The sequence below is a fragment of the Lygodium microphyllum genome, chromosome 5, assembly GCF_053477565.2.
Source record: "Lygodium microphyllum isolate KBCC chromosome 5, Lygodium_microphyllum_v1.1.10, whole genome shotgun sequence".
In the NCBI taxonomy this organism is placed as follows: Eukaryota; Viridiplantae; Streptophyta; class Polypodiopsida; order Schizaeales; family Lygodiaceae; genus Lygodium; species Lygodium microphyllum.
In genome coordinates this window covers 108425573-108440127 of record NC_141139.1, presented here as the reverse complement: position 1 = coordinate 108440127, position 14555 = coordinate 108425573, and positions in this window count along the sequence as shown.

Here is a 14555-nt window from a genome sequence, read left to right as displayed (position 1 = left end):
CTCATAAATCCTCTATAGCATCCCAATCCCTGTAAATCCTCCTACATCATGTGACATCACAAACTCATATGTCAACTTGTACTCCTTTCTCTTCTTCATCTGTGTTAATGTGCTCAACTTCCACTAGGTTCTCCACTGCATAGGCGTCTTCTGCATCTCTCCTCTTGCATATTCTAATCCTCTTTCCTATCCTTGGTATCCTCATCTCAGTCTCAAACATCTCTGTCAAAGCATATGTCACATGCAATACTTTACATCCATCAGATTCAATCTTATCCTATCAAGAAAACTGTCCTATAGGACCACCCTGCTGAAAACTGCTCGTATCTCTTGAACCATAACTTCGATTACCAAGATTTAAAAAGAAAAAATGTAGCCCCACTAACAATCTACAACTTTTCTGGAGACACCTAGACCAAATTGTGAAGATTTCAGCCCCTTAAATTTTATGTGCAACCTGCAACTGTTCATTACAGCATGCAGTCCCAGCCAGACATTGACCTTCTCGACTCTGTATCTCCTACATATGAACTCAGATGTCAACCAAACTTTGTAGGACCCTTCTCAAGGTATAAAAAGCCATTTTGGATGCCTTAGTCACCAATAATCCTCTCTTAATTAAAACATTTTTAATTATCTTTAGTTCAGTCTTGCCTGTCCATTGCAGTCTCCTGTAGTGATATCACCCTCCTGGATTAAACATCCACTGGATAGTCGACCAATAAGGTATACATACATGCAAGACATTCCCTTTGACTTTAAATAACTTGTATATCAAATGAAATATCCCAATATCAAAGATCCCCATCATTAATCCACTTAATTTGCTTAGGTCGTATTTCTTTGCATCCCGAATGGCAATATCCTCTGTAGCCTATGTCAATGTCTCTCTTGTATATTCTATGATCTATTTACCCTTGATATTATCTGCATTGCCTTTCTCAGTATCCTAACTTACTATAAATCCCCATGATGGTGTGGCCGCATATTCAACATATGTATGGGATCGGTTGAATGCCTGCATATCCTGATCCTCTTTCGTATCCTTGGCAGCCTCATCTCAGTCTCAAACATCTCTGTCAAAGCATATGTCACATGCAATACTTTACATCCATTAGATTCAATCTTATGCTGTCCAGAAAACTGTCCTATAGGACCACCCTGTAGAAATTTGCTCGTATCTCTCGAACCATAACTCAGATTACCAGGATTTAAAAAGAAAACATGTAGCCCCATTGGCAATCTACAACTTTTTTGAAGACACCTGGACCAAATTGTGAAGTTTTCAGCCCCTAAAATTTTCTGCGCAACTTCCAACTGTTCATTACAGCATGCACTCCCAGCCAGACATTAACCTTCCCGACTCTGTATCTCCTACATATGAACTCAGATAACCAAACTTTGTAGGACCCTTCTTAAGGTATAAAAGGTCATTCTCGATGCATCGGTCACCAATAATGCTCTCCCAATTAAAATAGTTTTAAACATCTTCAGTTCAGCTTTGCATGTCCATTGCAGTCTCCTATAGCGACATCGCCCTCCTAGATTAAACATCCACTAGATAGTCGATCAATAAGGTATACATACATACAAGGCATCCCCTTTGACTTTAAATAACTTTTATATCACATGGAATATGTCAATATGAAAGATCCACGTCCTTAATCCACTTAATTTGCTTAGGCTGTATTTCTTTGCATCCCGAATGGTGATATCCTCTATAACGTGTATCAATGTCTCTCTTGTATCTTCTATGATCTATCTACCCTTGACATTATCCGCAGTGTCTTTCTTAGTATCCCAACCTACTATAAATCCCCATGATGGTGTGGCCACAGATTCAACAACTATATGGGATCGGTTGAGTGCCTGTATATCCTGATCCTCTTTCCTATCCTTGGTACAGTCATCTTAGTCTCAAACATCTCTGTCAAAGCATATGTCACATGCAATGCGTTACATCCATCAGATTCAATCTTATCCTGTCTAGAAAACTATCCCATAGGACCACCCTGCAGAAAAGTGCTCGTATTTCTTGAACCATAACTCAGATTACCAAGCTTTAAAAAGAGAAAATGTAGCCCACTAGCAATCTAAAAGTTTCATGAAGACACCTATACCAAATTGTGAAGATTTCAGCCCCTAAAATTTTCTGCACAACTTGCAATTGTTCATTACAACATGAGTCCCACCTAGACATCGACCTTTCGGGCTATGTGTCTTCTACATATGAACTCAGATGTTAACCAAACCTTGTAGGACCCTTCCCAAGGTATAAAAGGCCATTCTAGATGCATTGGCCACCAATAATCCTCTCCCAACTAAAACAATTTTAAACATCTTCAGTTCAGCCCTACCTGTCCATTACCATCTCCTATAGCGATATCACCCTCCTGGATTAAACATCCACTAGATAGTTGACCAATAAGGTATACATACATGCAAGACACCCTTTGACTTTAAATAACTTGTATGTCACATGGAATATGTCAATATCAAAGATCCATGCCAATAATTTACTTAATTTACTTAGGCCATACTTCTTTGCATTCGTAATGGCGATATCCTTTGTAACTTGTATCAATGTCTCTCTTGTATCTTCTACGATCTATTTACCCTTGATATTATCCGCATTGTCTTTCTCAGTATCCTAACCTACTATAAATCCCCATGATGGTGTGGCCGCAGATTCAACATATGTATGGGATCGGTTGAATGCCTGCATATCCTGATCCTCTTTCGTATCCTTGGCAGCCTCATCTCAGTCTCAAACATCTCTGTCAAAGCATATGTCACATGCAATACTTTACATCCATCAGATTCAATCTTATACTGTCCAAAAAATTGTCCAATAGGACCACCCTGCCGAAAAATGCTCCTATCTCTTGAACCATAACTCAGATTACCAAGCTTTAAAAAGAAAAAAGGTTGCCTCACTGGCAATCGACTTTTCTGAAGATAGCTGGACCAAATTGTGAAGATTTAAGCCCCTTAAATTTTTTGCGCAAACTGCAACTGTTCATTACAGCATGCAGTCCCAACCAGACATCGACCTTCCCGACTCTCTATCTCCTACATGTGAACTCAGATGTCAACCAAAACTTTGTAGGACCCTTCTCAAGGTATAAAAGGCCATTTTGAATGCATCGATCAACAATAATCCTCGTCCAATTAAAATAGTTTTAAACATATTCAGTTCAGCCCTTCCTGTCCATTGCAGTCTCCTATAGCGATATCGCCCTCCTGGATTAAACATCCACTAGATAGTCGATCAATAAGGTATACATACATGCAAGACATCCCCTTTGCCTTTAAATAACTTGTATATCACATGAAATATTCCAATATCAAAGATCCACATCATTCATCCACTTAATTTTCTTAGGCCGTATTTCTTTGCATCCTAAATGGCGATATCCTCTGTAGCCTGTATCAATGTCTCTCTTGTATCTTCTATCATCTTTTTACCCTTGATATTATCTGCATTGTCTTTCTCAGTATTCCAATCTACTGTAAATCCCCAATATGGTATGGTCGCAAATTCAACAACTGTATGGGATCGGTTGAATGCCTGAATATATTGATTCTTTTTCCTATCCTTGGCACCCTCATCTCAGTCTCAAACATCTCTGTCAAAGCATATGTCACATGCAATACTTTACATCCATTAGATTTAATCTTATCCTGTCCAAAAAGCTGTCCTATACGGCAAACCTGTAGAAAACTGCTCTGTTCTCTTAAACCATATCTTGGATTACCAGGTTTTAAAAAGAAAAAATGTAGCCCCACTAGCAATCTACATTTTTTTTGAAGGCACCTGGACCAAATTGTGAAGATTTCAGCCCCTAAAATTTTCTGTGCAACCTGCAATTGTTCATTACAGCATGTAGTCCCAGTTAGACATCGACCGTTCCGACTCTGTATCTCCTACATATGAACTCAGATGTCAGCCAAACTTTGTAGGACCCTTCTCAAGGTATAGAAGGCCATTCTAGATGCATCAGTCACCAATAATCCTCTCCCAATTAAAACCGTTTTAAAAATCTTCAGTTCAGCCCTACATGTCCGTTGCAGTCTCCTATAACGATATCGCCCTCGTGGATTAAACATCCACTAGATAGATGACCAATAAGGTATACATACCTGCAAGACATCCACTTTGACTTCAAATAACTTGTATATCACATGGAATATGTCAATATCAAAGATCCACGTTATTAAACCACTTAATTTGCTTAGGCCGTATTTCTTTACACCCTGAATGGCGATATCCTCTGTAACCTGTATCAATGTCTCTCTTGTATCTTCTATGATCTATTTACCCTTGGCATTTTGAACATTGTCGTTTTGAGTATCCCACCCTACTGTAAATCCCCATGATGGTGTGGCCGTAGATTCAACAGCTGTATGGAATCGGTTAAATGCCTGCATATCTTGATCCTCTTTCTTATCCTTGGCACCCTCATCTCAGTCTCAAACATCTCTGCTAAAGCATATGTCACATGCAATACTTTACATCCATCATATTCATTCTTATTTTATCCAGAAAGCTGTCCCATAGGACCACCCTGTAGAAAACTACTCGTATCGCTTGAACGATAACTCGGATTACCAAGATTTAGAAAGAAAAAATTTAGCCCCACTGGCAATGTAGATTATTTTTGCAGACACTTGGACCAAATTGTGAAGATTTCACCCCCCTTAAATTTTCTGCGCAACCTGCAAGTAACACCATATTGGGGAATATGGGAATTTTCCATAAGTTTGGGACACGTGGTCAAATCTTTGGATTTGTCATAACTTAAATACTATAACTCCAAATTGAGCACTCTATAGCTCATTAGATTCCATTTTTCAAGCACTTTCCAATGATAGGTCACATCATATGGTTTTGAGAAACTTATGGGCATGTTATATGGGTGCCACCATTTTAGTATTCAAAAAATGGGAATTGGGAGATTCCCAAACTCACTAATATTGTGTTAAGTGTTCATTACAGCATGCAGTTCTAGCCAGACATCAACCTTCTCGACTCTGTATCTCTTACATATGAACTCAAATGTCAACCAAACTTTGTAGGACCCTTCTCAAGGTATAGAAGGCTATTCTAGATGCATCAGTCTCACCAATAATCCTCTCCCAATTAAAACAGTTTTAAACATCTTCAATTCAGCCCTGCAAGTTCATTGCACTCTCCTATAGAGAAATCACCCTCCTAGATTAAACATCCATTAGATAGTCGACCAATAATGTATGTATACATGCAAGACATCCCCTTTGACTTTAAATAACTTGTATATCACATGAAATATGTCAATATCAAAGATCCACGTCATTAATCCACTTAATTTTCTTAGGCTGTATTTCTTTGCATCCTGATTGGCGATATCCTCTGTAGCTTGTATCAATGTCTCTCTTGTATCTTCTAGCATCTTTTTACCCTTGATATTATCCGCATTGTCTTTCTCAGTATTCCAATCTACTGTAAATCCCCATGATGGTATGGCTTGGTAGATTTAACAACTCTATGGGATCAGTTGAAAGCCTGCATATCGTGATCCTCTTTCCTATCCTTGGCACCCTCATCTCAGACTCAAACATCTCTGTCAAAGCATATGTCATGTGCAATACTTTATATCCATCAGATTCAATCTTATCCTGTCCAGAAAGCTGTCCAATACAACCACCCTGTAGAAAACTAGTCGTATCTCTTGGACCATAACTCGGATTACAAGGCTTTAAAAAGAAAAAATGTAGCCCCATTGGCAATCTACAACTTTTTCTAAAGACACCTGGACCAAATTGTGAAGATTTCAGCCCCTAAAATTTTCTGCGCAACCTGCAACTGTTCATTATAGCATGCAATCCCAGCCAGACATCGACCTTCCCGACACTGTATCTCCTACATATGAACTCGGATGTTAACCAAACTTTGTAGAACCCTTGTCAAGGTATAAAAGCATTTTGGATGCATCGGTCACCAACAATCCTCTCCCAATTAAAATAGTTTTAAACATCTTCAGTTCATCCCTGCCTGTCCATTGCAGTCTCCTATAGCAATATTGCCCTCCTGGATTAAATGTCCACTGGATAGTCGACGAATAAGGTATAGATACATGCAAGACATCCCCTTTGACTTTAAATAGCTTGTATATCACATGGAATATGTCAATACCAAAGATCCATGTCATCAATCCACTTAATTTGCTTAGGCTGTATTTCTTTGCATCCCGAATGGCGATATCCTCTGTAACCTGTATCAATGTTTCTCTTGTAACTTCCCTTATCCATTACCCTTGACATTATCCGCATTGTCTTTCTCAGTATCCCATCCTACTGGTGTGGCCGCCGCAGATTTAACAACTATATGGAATGGTTTGAATGCCTGCATATGTTGATCCTCTTTCCTATCCTTGGCACCCTCATCTTAGTCTCAAACATCTCTGTCAAAGCATATGTCACGTGCGATACTTTACATCCTTCACATTGAGTCTTATCCTCTCCAGAAAGCTATCCTATAGGACTACCCTATAGAAAACTGCTCATATCTCTTGAACCATAACTCGGATTACCAAGCATTAAAAGAAAAAATGTAGCCCCACTGGGAAACTACAAGTTTTATGCAGATACCTGGACCAAAGTGTGAAGATTTCATCCCCTAAAATTTTCTGCACAACCTGCAACTATTCATTATAGCATGTAGTCCCAGTTAAACATCGACCTTCCCGACTCTGTATCTCATTCATATGAACTCAGATGCCAACCAAACTTTGTAAGAACCTTCTCAAGGCATATAAGGCCATTGTGGATGTATCAGTTCACCAATAATCCTCTCCCAATTAAGACAGTTTTAAACATCTTCAGTTCATTTGTGCCTGTCCATTACAGTCTCCTATACTGATATCGCCCTCTTGGATAAAACATCTACTAGATAGTCGACCAATAAGGTACATAGACATGCAAGACATCCCCTTTGACTTTAAATAACTTGTACATAACATGGAATATGTCAATATCAAAGATCCACGTCATTAATCCACTTAATTTGCTTAGGCCGTATTTCTTTGCATCCCGAATGGCGATATCCTTTGTAACCTATATAAATGTCTCTTTTGTATCCTCTATGATCTATTTACCCTTGACATTACGCGTATTGCCTTTCTCAGTATCCCACCCTACTGTAAATACCCATGATGGTGTCGCCGTAGATTCAACAACTGTATGGAATTGGTTGAATGCCTACATATCTTGATCCTCTTTCTTATCCTTGGCACCCTCATCTCAGTCTCAAACATCTCTGCCAAACCATATGTCACATGCAATACTTTACATCCATCAGATTCAATCTTATCCTGTCCAGAAAGCTGTCCTATAGAAGCACACTGTAGAAAACTGCTCGTATCTCTTGAACATAACTCGGATTACCAAGATTTAGGAAGAAAAAGTGTAGCCCCACTGGCAATCTACATTTTTTCGGCAGACACCTAGACCAAATTGTAAAGATCTCACCCCCTAAAATTTTCTGCGCAACCTGCAATTGTTCATTACAACATGCAATCCCAGCCAAACATCGACCTTGCTAATTCCGTATCTTCTACATATGAACTCAGATGTCAATCAAACTTTATAGGACCCTTCTCAAGGTATAAAAGGCCATTTTGGATGCATCAGTCACCAATAATCCTCTCAATTAAAATAGTTTTAAACATCTTTAGTTCAGCCCTACCTGTCCATTGTAGTCTCCTATAGCAATATCGCCCTCCTGGATTAAACATCCACTCGATAGTCGACCAATAAGGTATAGATATATGCAAGACATCCCCTTTGACTTTAAATAACTTGTATATCACATGGAATATATCAATATCAAAGATCCATGTCATTAATCCAATTAATTTTCTTAAGCTATATTTCTTCGCATCCCGAATGACGATATCCTCTATAACCTATATCAATGTCTCTCTTGTATCTTCTATTATCTATTTCCCTTGACATTATCCGCATTGTCTTTCTCAGTATCCCACCCTACTCGTGTGGCCTCCAGATTCAACAATTGTATGGAATGATTTGAATGCCTGCATATCTGTCAAGAATCGTGTGGTGAGGGGACTTGCTCAAGATGTTGCACCGATCACAAACCCAATGCACAAGGAGAAGCTCACTCAAGAGACAAGAAGAGAGATGGAGACCAAAAAGTTTTCTTGTTGGTCTCTTCTTCTTCTTCCACACACTTTACAATGTACACAAAGTATAGATAAGATACAACATAAAGGAAAGTGGCCTACTAAGTCAAACAATGCATAATTGACTACACTAGTCGACTGGCGCTGCCAGCTGTAAATAGGTGTAACAACATGAATATAATAAGTAATGAGTCAGTGGCCATGTGAGAGTCATAATGACCACCAACGTGCTAAGTGTAGGTGTGTGGACCCATCTAACCAGGCGGTCCATCATCAATGTCCGCACGTGTTGAGCTTGTCATCTCAACACTCCCCCTCAAGCTCAACTGCATCTCTGCAACTCCAAGTAAGCTTCGAAAATTTTGAAGCTTCTCTATACCCAATGCCTTCGTGAAGATGTCAGCTATCTGATCATGTGTGCTGACATACACCAAGTCAATCTCACCTGCTAGTACCTTCTCTCTCACAAAGTGGTAGTGTATCTCAATATGTTTTGTCCTGGCATGGAACACAGGGTTCCTAGCCAACTGTATACTGCTCATGTTGTCACAATAAATGACAACTGGACCTTCCATCTGCACATCCAAATCAGCCATTAACTTTTGTAGCCATACTATCTCACATGTTGCAACAGCAGCACCTCTATACTTAGCCTCTGTACTCAACAAAGCAATTGTAGATTGCTTTTTGCTGCTCCAAGCAACTGTTGCACTACCAAGAGAGAACATGTATCCACTGGTAGATCTTCTATCACACATACTACCAGCCGAATCTGCATCTGTGTATCCAAAAACCTGTACATCTGTACCTGCCTCATAGAAAAGTCCATAATGTAATGTGGACTTCATATATCTCAATATGCGTATGACTGGATCCAAATGTGGCTTTCAAGGTACTTGCATAAACGGACTCACAAGACCAACAACGTAGCTCAAGTCTAGCATGTAGATCAAACTCCCCACTATCCTCCTAAACATAGTAGGGTCTTCTATCTCATCCCCAACATCAGCACTCAACTTTACATTCTGTTCCAATGGGTCTGAAAGTGGTTTGCATGCTGTCATACCATACTTGGACAACATATCCAAGCCATACTGTCTTTGGGACAGCCATACACCATCATTACATCTGATCACCTCAATGCCAAGGAAGTACCTTAGCTCACCTAAATCCTTCATCTCAAACTTCTTCTTCAAAAAATCCTTGACTTCAGCAATCCCACTATCACTATCACCTGCAATAATCAAGTCACCCACATAGATGACTATGATGACCAAACCTGCATCTCCCTTTCTCACATAAAGTGAGTGATCAGCATCAGAAACATAAAAGCCAATATTGACAAGATACTCTCTGATCTTGTCAGACCATGATCTAGGTGCTTGCTTGAGCCCATAGAGCGCCTTCTTCAACCTGCACACATATGTGGGATGCTCTAAATCTTCATAACCTGCTGGCTGATCCATATACACTTCTTCCTGCAAATCACCATGCAAGAAGGCATTCTTCACATCCATTTTCTGCAATCTTCAACCTTTGGCTGTTGCCAAAGCAATCACACATTTGACAGTTGCCATCCTAGCAACTGGACTGAAGGTTTCATCATAATCTATGCCATATGTCTAGGCATAGCCTTTTGCAACCAGCCTAGCTTTGTACCTACTAATAGAACCATCTGCATTGTGCTTAATCTTGTAAACCCACTTACATCCAATAGCTTTCTTGCCCTTCGGCAATGATACTAGATCCCAAGTCTTATTGGCCTCTAATGCAGCCATCTCCTCATCCATTGCTGCATCCCAATGAGCATGACCAACAGCCTCCTCAAAACATGTGGGTTCAACATCCTCAACTAGTTTCACCATATAAGCATAATGGTGAGCTGCATAACCTTCAAAACCAAATCTTTTAACAGGGTATCTCACCTTGCTAGACCTGCGTACCTCTGGATCACTCAATGGAGTCTTTGCATTAACGTGTGCTCTCTGCACACCTGGAGTCGTCACTGAAGGAATACCAAGCTCATCATCCAAGCTCTCTGAGTCACTGGAGTCTCTATCAAGAACTGCATCAATGCCTTCTGACACTTTATTCTTTCTTTTGTCTTTACCTGTAGTGCTACTAGATGCACCTGAAGATGTAGAGGTACTCCTTAGTGTTGAGAATCAGCAATCACACTCAAACAGCCTCTTTGTATGGAGTCTCAGGGTCAAGGACATGCAGGCTAACTTATCCCATATGCACAATGGTGCCTACTGCAGTTTTCTACTTTCCTATAAAGCATTGTACTTGCTTCCTTTCTTAATGCAATGATAGTACTCTTTTCATTTAAGTAAAGTGTCAATGTCATTGTCCACATACACAAGATTGTGTTTATGAGTCCAAGTCTCAATCTTGGAACCTAATTCACTTGTGTAACAAACAGTGTCCTTTCCATCATGAGTCTACACTTATTTCTTCATCCTCCATAGCTTCCGGTTTTGCCATGATCTAGATCCCGCATTTCTCACATGGTATCAGAGCCCAGTTGGGCATGGCACTGCTTGTCTAGCCTCTCTTGATTCCTTTCAACCTCAGTCTAGCTCAATGTCAGCTCATGACTTCATCTCCCAACTCTACTCTCACTGAAGCTTCCATGGCAGCCATAGCCAGCAGCACCCTATCAGATTGAACTGCTTATATCCAGGACATTGGACCATCTGGAGCTCAGCATTGTGAAAATCCCCAATCTCTGCTCTATGTCTGCCATAGCCAGACAGGACCTACCTTGCTTGGAGCTTCCATAACTCTTCAACCAGGCCATTTCAGCCCAAGGCGCTTCATCCTGGCACAACAAACAACCACATTGGCAAGCTACAGCTCTGGCATTGCACAAATTCGACCTCGCTGCCCCAGACTGCGCCGATTCTGTTCGCGGCTCCTGCGTGCTGCATACTGACCAAGATTTTGATCATCATGATAGGGCTTTTGTAGCCCATGAAATCATCTTCCTAGGCATATAAAAAGTTTTGAAAATGATCCACTATAGCTCCTGCAATCAGCAAAAAACCAGGCCCCTGTCTCAGAAACCCTAATTCCACCATAGCCAAAAACTTCAAAATCTTGACATTTTTCACTGTTTCTCTCACTGAAGTTATCAACAGTGATTTTAATCACTGAGAAATACTCTCTGAAGTTCGTTAAAGTACTGTCACTCAGATCTGAAGGCATCAGCATCAAATCAAGAAGGGGAAGATCACTTGGATTTTAAAAGAGTAAAAGACTTTTGCAGATTTGGTATTAATTGACACTCAGTTAGTGTTTTTAACACTTGTGTCTCTCAATCAATTCTTCTGTTGCTCAAATCCAATAAGTTTGAAGTTGATTTGCTACTGTTCCCGTAAATCTAACATGGGAAAAGACTCTCCAAATGCTCGATTCAAAGGAGTCGGGTTCCACACTTGGCAAACCCGCATCAAGCTCATTCTGATGAAGAAGGGTCTCTGGGCCATCACAAATGGCAAAGAGAAGAAACCTCGGGACGCGGACCTTGCAACTACTTGGCAAAAGAATGATGACAGAGCTCAGGCCATTATCAAACTGGAGCTAGACGACAGTTATATCCATCATGTGGATAACTGTGAGACCTCACAGGATACATGGAAAAGACTTGACACCCTGTTCGGTGCACAATCTAAATCATCAAAGTATGGTCTCCTGATTGAGTTCTTCAGGCTTGAAATGAAGTCAAGCACATCACTTGCCACACATCTTAATTACATGGAAGGACTCCTAACCCAACTTGCAGGAATCAACATTAAAATGGATGAAGATGTTTGTATCGGTGTTCTACTTAAGAGCTTGCCTCCTAAATATAATAACGTATCAACAACTTTAATCAACATGCCAAATCCTGAACTTGTTGATATCCAGGCATCACTATTAGAAGAAGAAAAGAAGCTAAAAACCAAAGAAGAACCAAGTACCTCTAGAGATGAGCATGCATTATATGTTGGCAACAGGTACAAAGGCAAGAAGGATCAGCTCTTTTGTGACTTCTGCAAAAGGACCGGACACACCGAGAAGTTCTGCCACGCAAGAAAGAGATCCCAAAAGGCCTATCTAGTCGCAGTCAAAGAAGAAGAAGAAAATGGAGCAAAGGAAGAAGAAGATGAAGATGAAGACCACCAGGATCGGAAGGACAAGACTCATCAGTCCTTGTACTCTCATAATTCTGATAGACTGTTTTAATAGCCTTGTATTTTCCTTGCCCTAATGCTTCCTGCCATAAGCTTTGTAAACTCCTTATGTAACTTGGCATTACAGTCCCTGTACACTTTGTGAGGCCCCTGTTATAGCCTCTGGATGTCCACCATGTTTATGGTACCCACACTTAGCTTTTTCTGCAACAGCCTCTGGTGTTTTGCCATGTCTGTGGTATGCCCACACTTTGCAGGTGGTTCTCATTACAACCTCTACACACTTTGTGCCTTTCCTAGTTGTGATTGAGGAGGGGTGTTGAGAATCAGCAATCACACTCAAACAGCCTCTTTGTATGGAGTCTCAGGGTCAAGGACATGCAGGCTAACTTATCCCATATGCACAATGGTGCCTACTGCAGTTTCCTACTTTCCTATAAAGCATTGTACTTGCTTCCTTTCTTAATGCAATGATAGTACTCTTTTCATTTCAGTAAAGTGTCAATGTCATTGTCCACATACACAAGATTGTGTTTATGAGTCCAAGTCTTAATCTTGGAACCTAATTCACTTGTGTAACAAACAGTGTCCTTTCCATCATGAGTCTACACTTATTTCTTCATCCTCCATAGCTTCCGGTTTTGCCATGCTCTAGATCCCGCATTTCTCACACTTAGTCTCCCAGACCAAGGACTACCAGATGATATCTCTGGTCCACTAAGAGTCCGTGATTCTTCCTTTTCAGTCTGCACATGAGTGTCATGATCATCATCATCATCCAATGCATCACCACTAGATGCATACCAACTGCTCATTTAATCAAAGATGACATCCCTGCTCACTCTGAACTTACATGTGACAGGGTTATAACAGCGATACCCTTTTTGCTCTAAAGAGTACCCAATAAAGACACACTTTTCAGCCTTTGGATCCAGTTTCTTCCGCAACTCATCTGGCACATGAACATACGCAATGCAGCCAAACACTTTCAAGTGTGAAACATCAAGCTTCTTACCTGTAAAACATTCTTTGGGGGTCATACCATGAACTGCAGCTGTGGGAGTTCTATTCATAATATAAACAGCAGTATGAACAGCCTCAAACAAAAAATGCTTAGGCATATTCTTTTCAGCCATCAAGGCACATGCAACTTCTGCAATATGCTTGTTTTTCCTTTCTGCAACCCCATTTTGCTGTGGGGTATACCTGCATGTGAGCTGTCTCTTTATCCCACGAGACCTCAGAAAAACATTGAACTCATTCAAGAGGTACTCTCCCCCTCCATCTGACCTCAAGCACTTTACTTTCAAGCCTGTTTCTCTTTCAACTGCAGCCTTAAAAATTCTAAAGTGCTCAAACGCTTCACTCTTTTCCTTCATAAAATATACCCACAGCTTTCTAGAACAATCATCAATGAATGCGACAAAGTATGAACTGCCTCCAAGAGATACATTTTGTGCAGGCCCCCAAATGTCTGTATGCACAACATCAAGGATATTTCTGCTTACATCTCTGTCATGTGAAAAGGGTTGTCTTGCCTGCTTACCAAACTGACATGCTTTGGATACCTTATGAAATTCGACAACTCTAAATGTAGGCAAACCTGTAACCAACCCTTTGGACTGCATTAATTTCAGCCTTTGTACATTTGCATGTCCTATGCGTTTGTGCCAAATTTCAATATCTGCAACAACACATTTTCCTTTAGCATACATAGCAGCATTCATAGTAGGAATTCTAGCATCCAGAGCAAACATACGCCCAACTCTACTTCCCTTTGCAACTAACCTGCACTTGTCATTGAGGTCTTCTACAAAGCAACCCTTTGCATAAAATCTAACTTGCAGCCCTTGCTCTACCATCTGACCCACTGATACCAAGTTCTTTGTAATAGATGGCACATGTAATACATTTGAAAGACTCTTTGTCTTGCCATCATGCAAGGACAAGGAAACTTTTCCAATGTGTGAAATTAGGTGGCTTGAATCATCACCCGTCTGCACATAACCTGCATTTTGCAAATTCTGCATCTCTCCAAACCATTCTGCATGGCTGGTCATATGATTGGATGCACCTGAATCAACATACCAGACATCATCATGTGTTCCCTTTCCTCTAACAGCATTCAACATATGCTGCATAACAAACAGACATTCATTTTTGTCTTCATTCTGTCGTGAAGACGATGCATAGT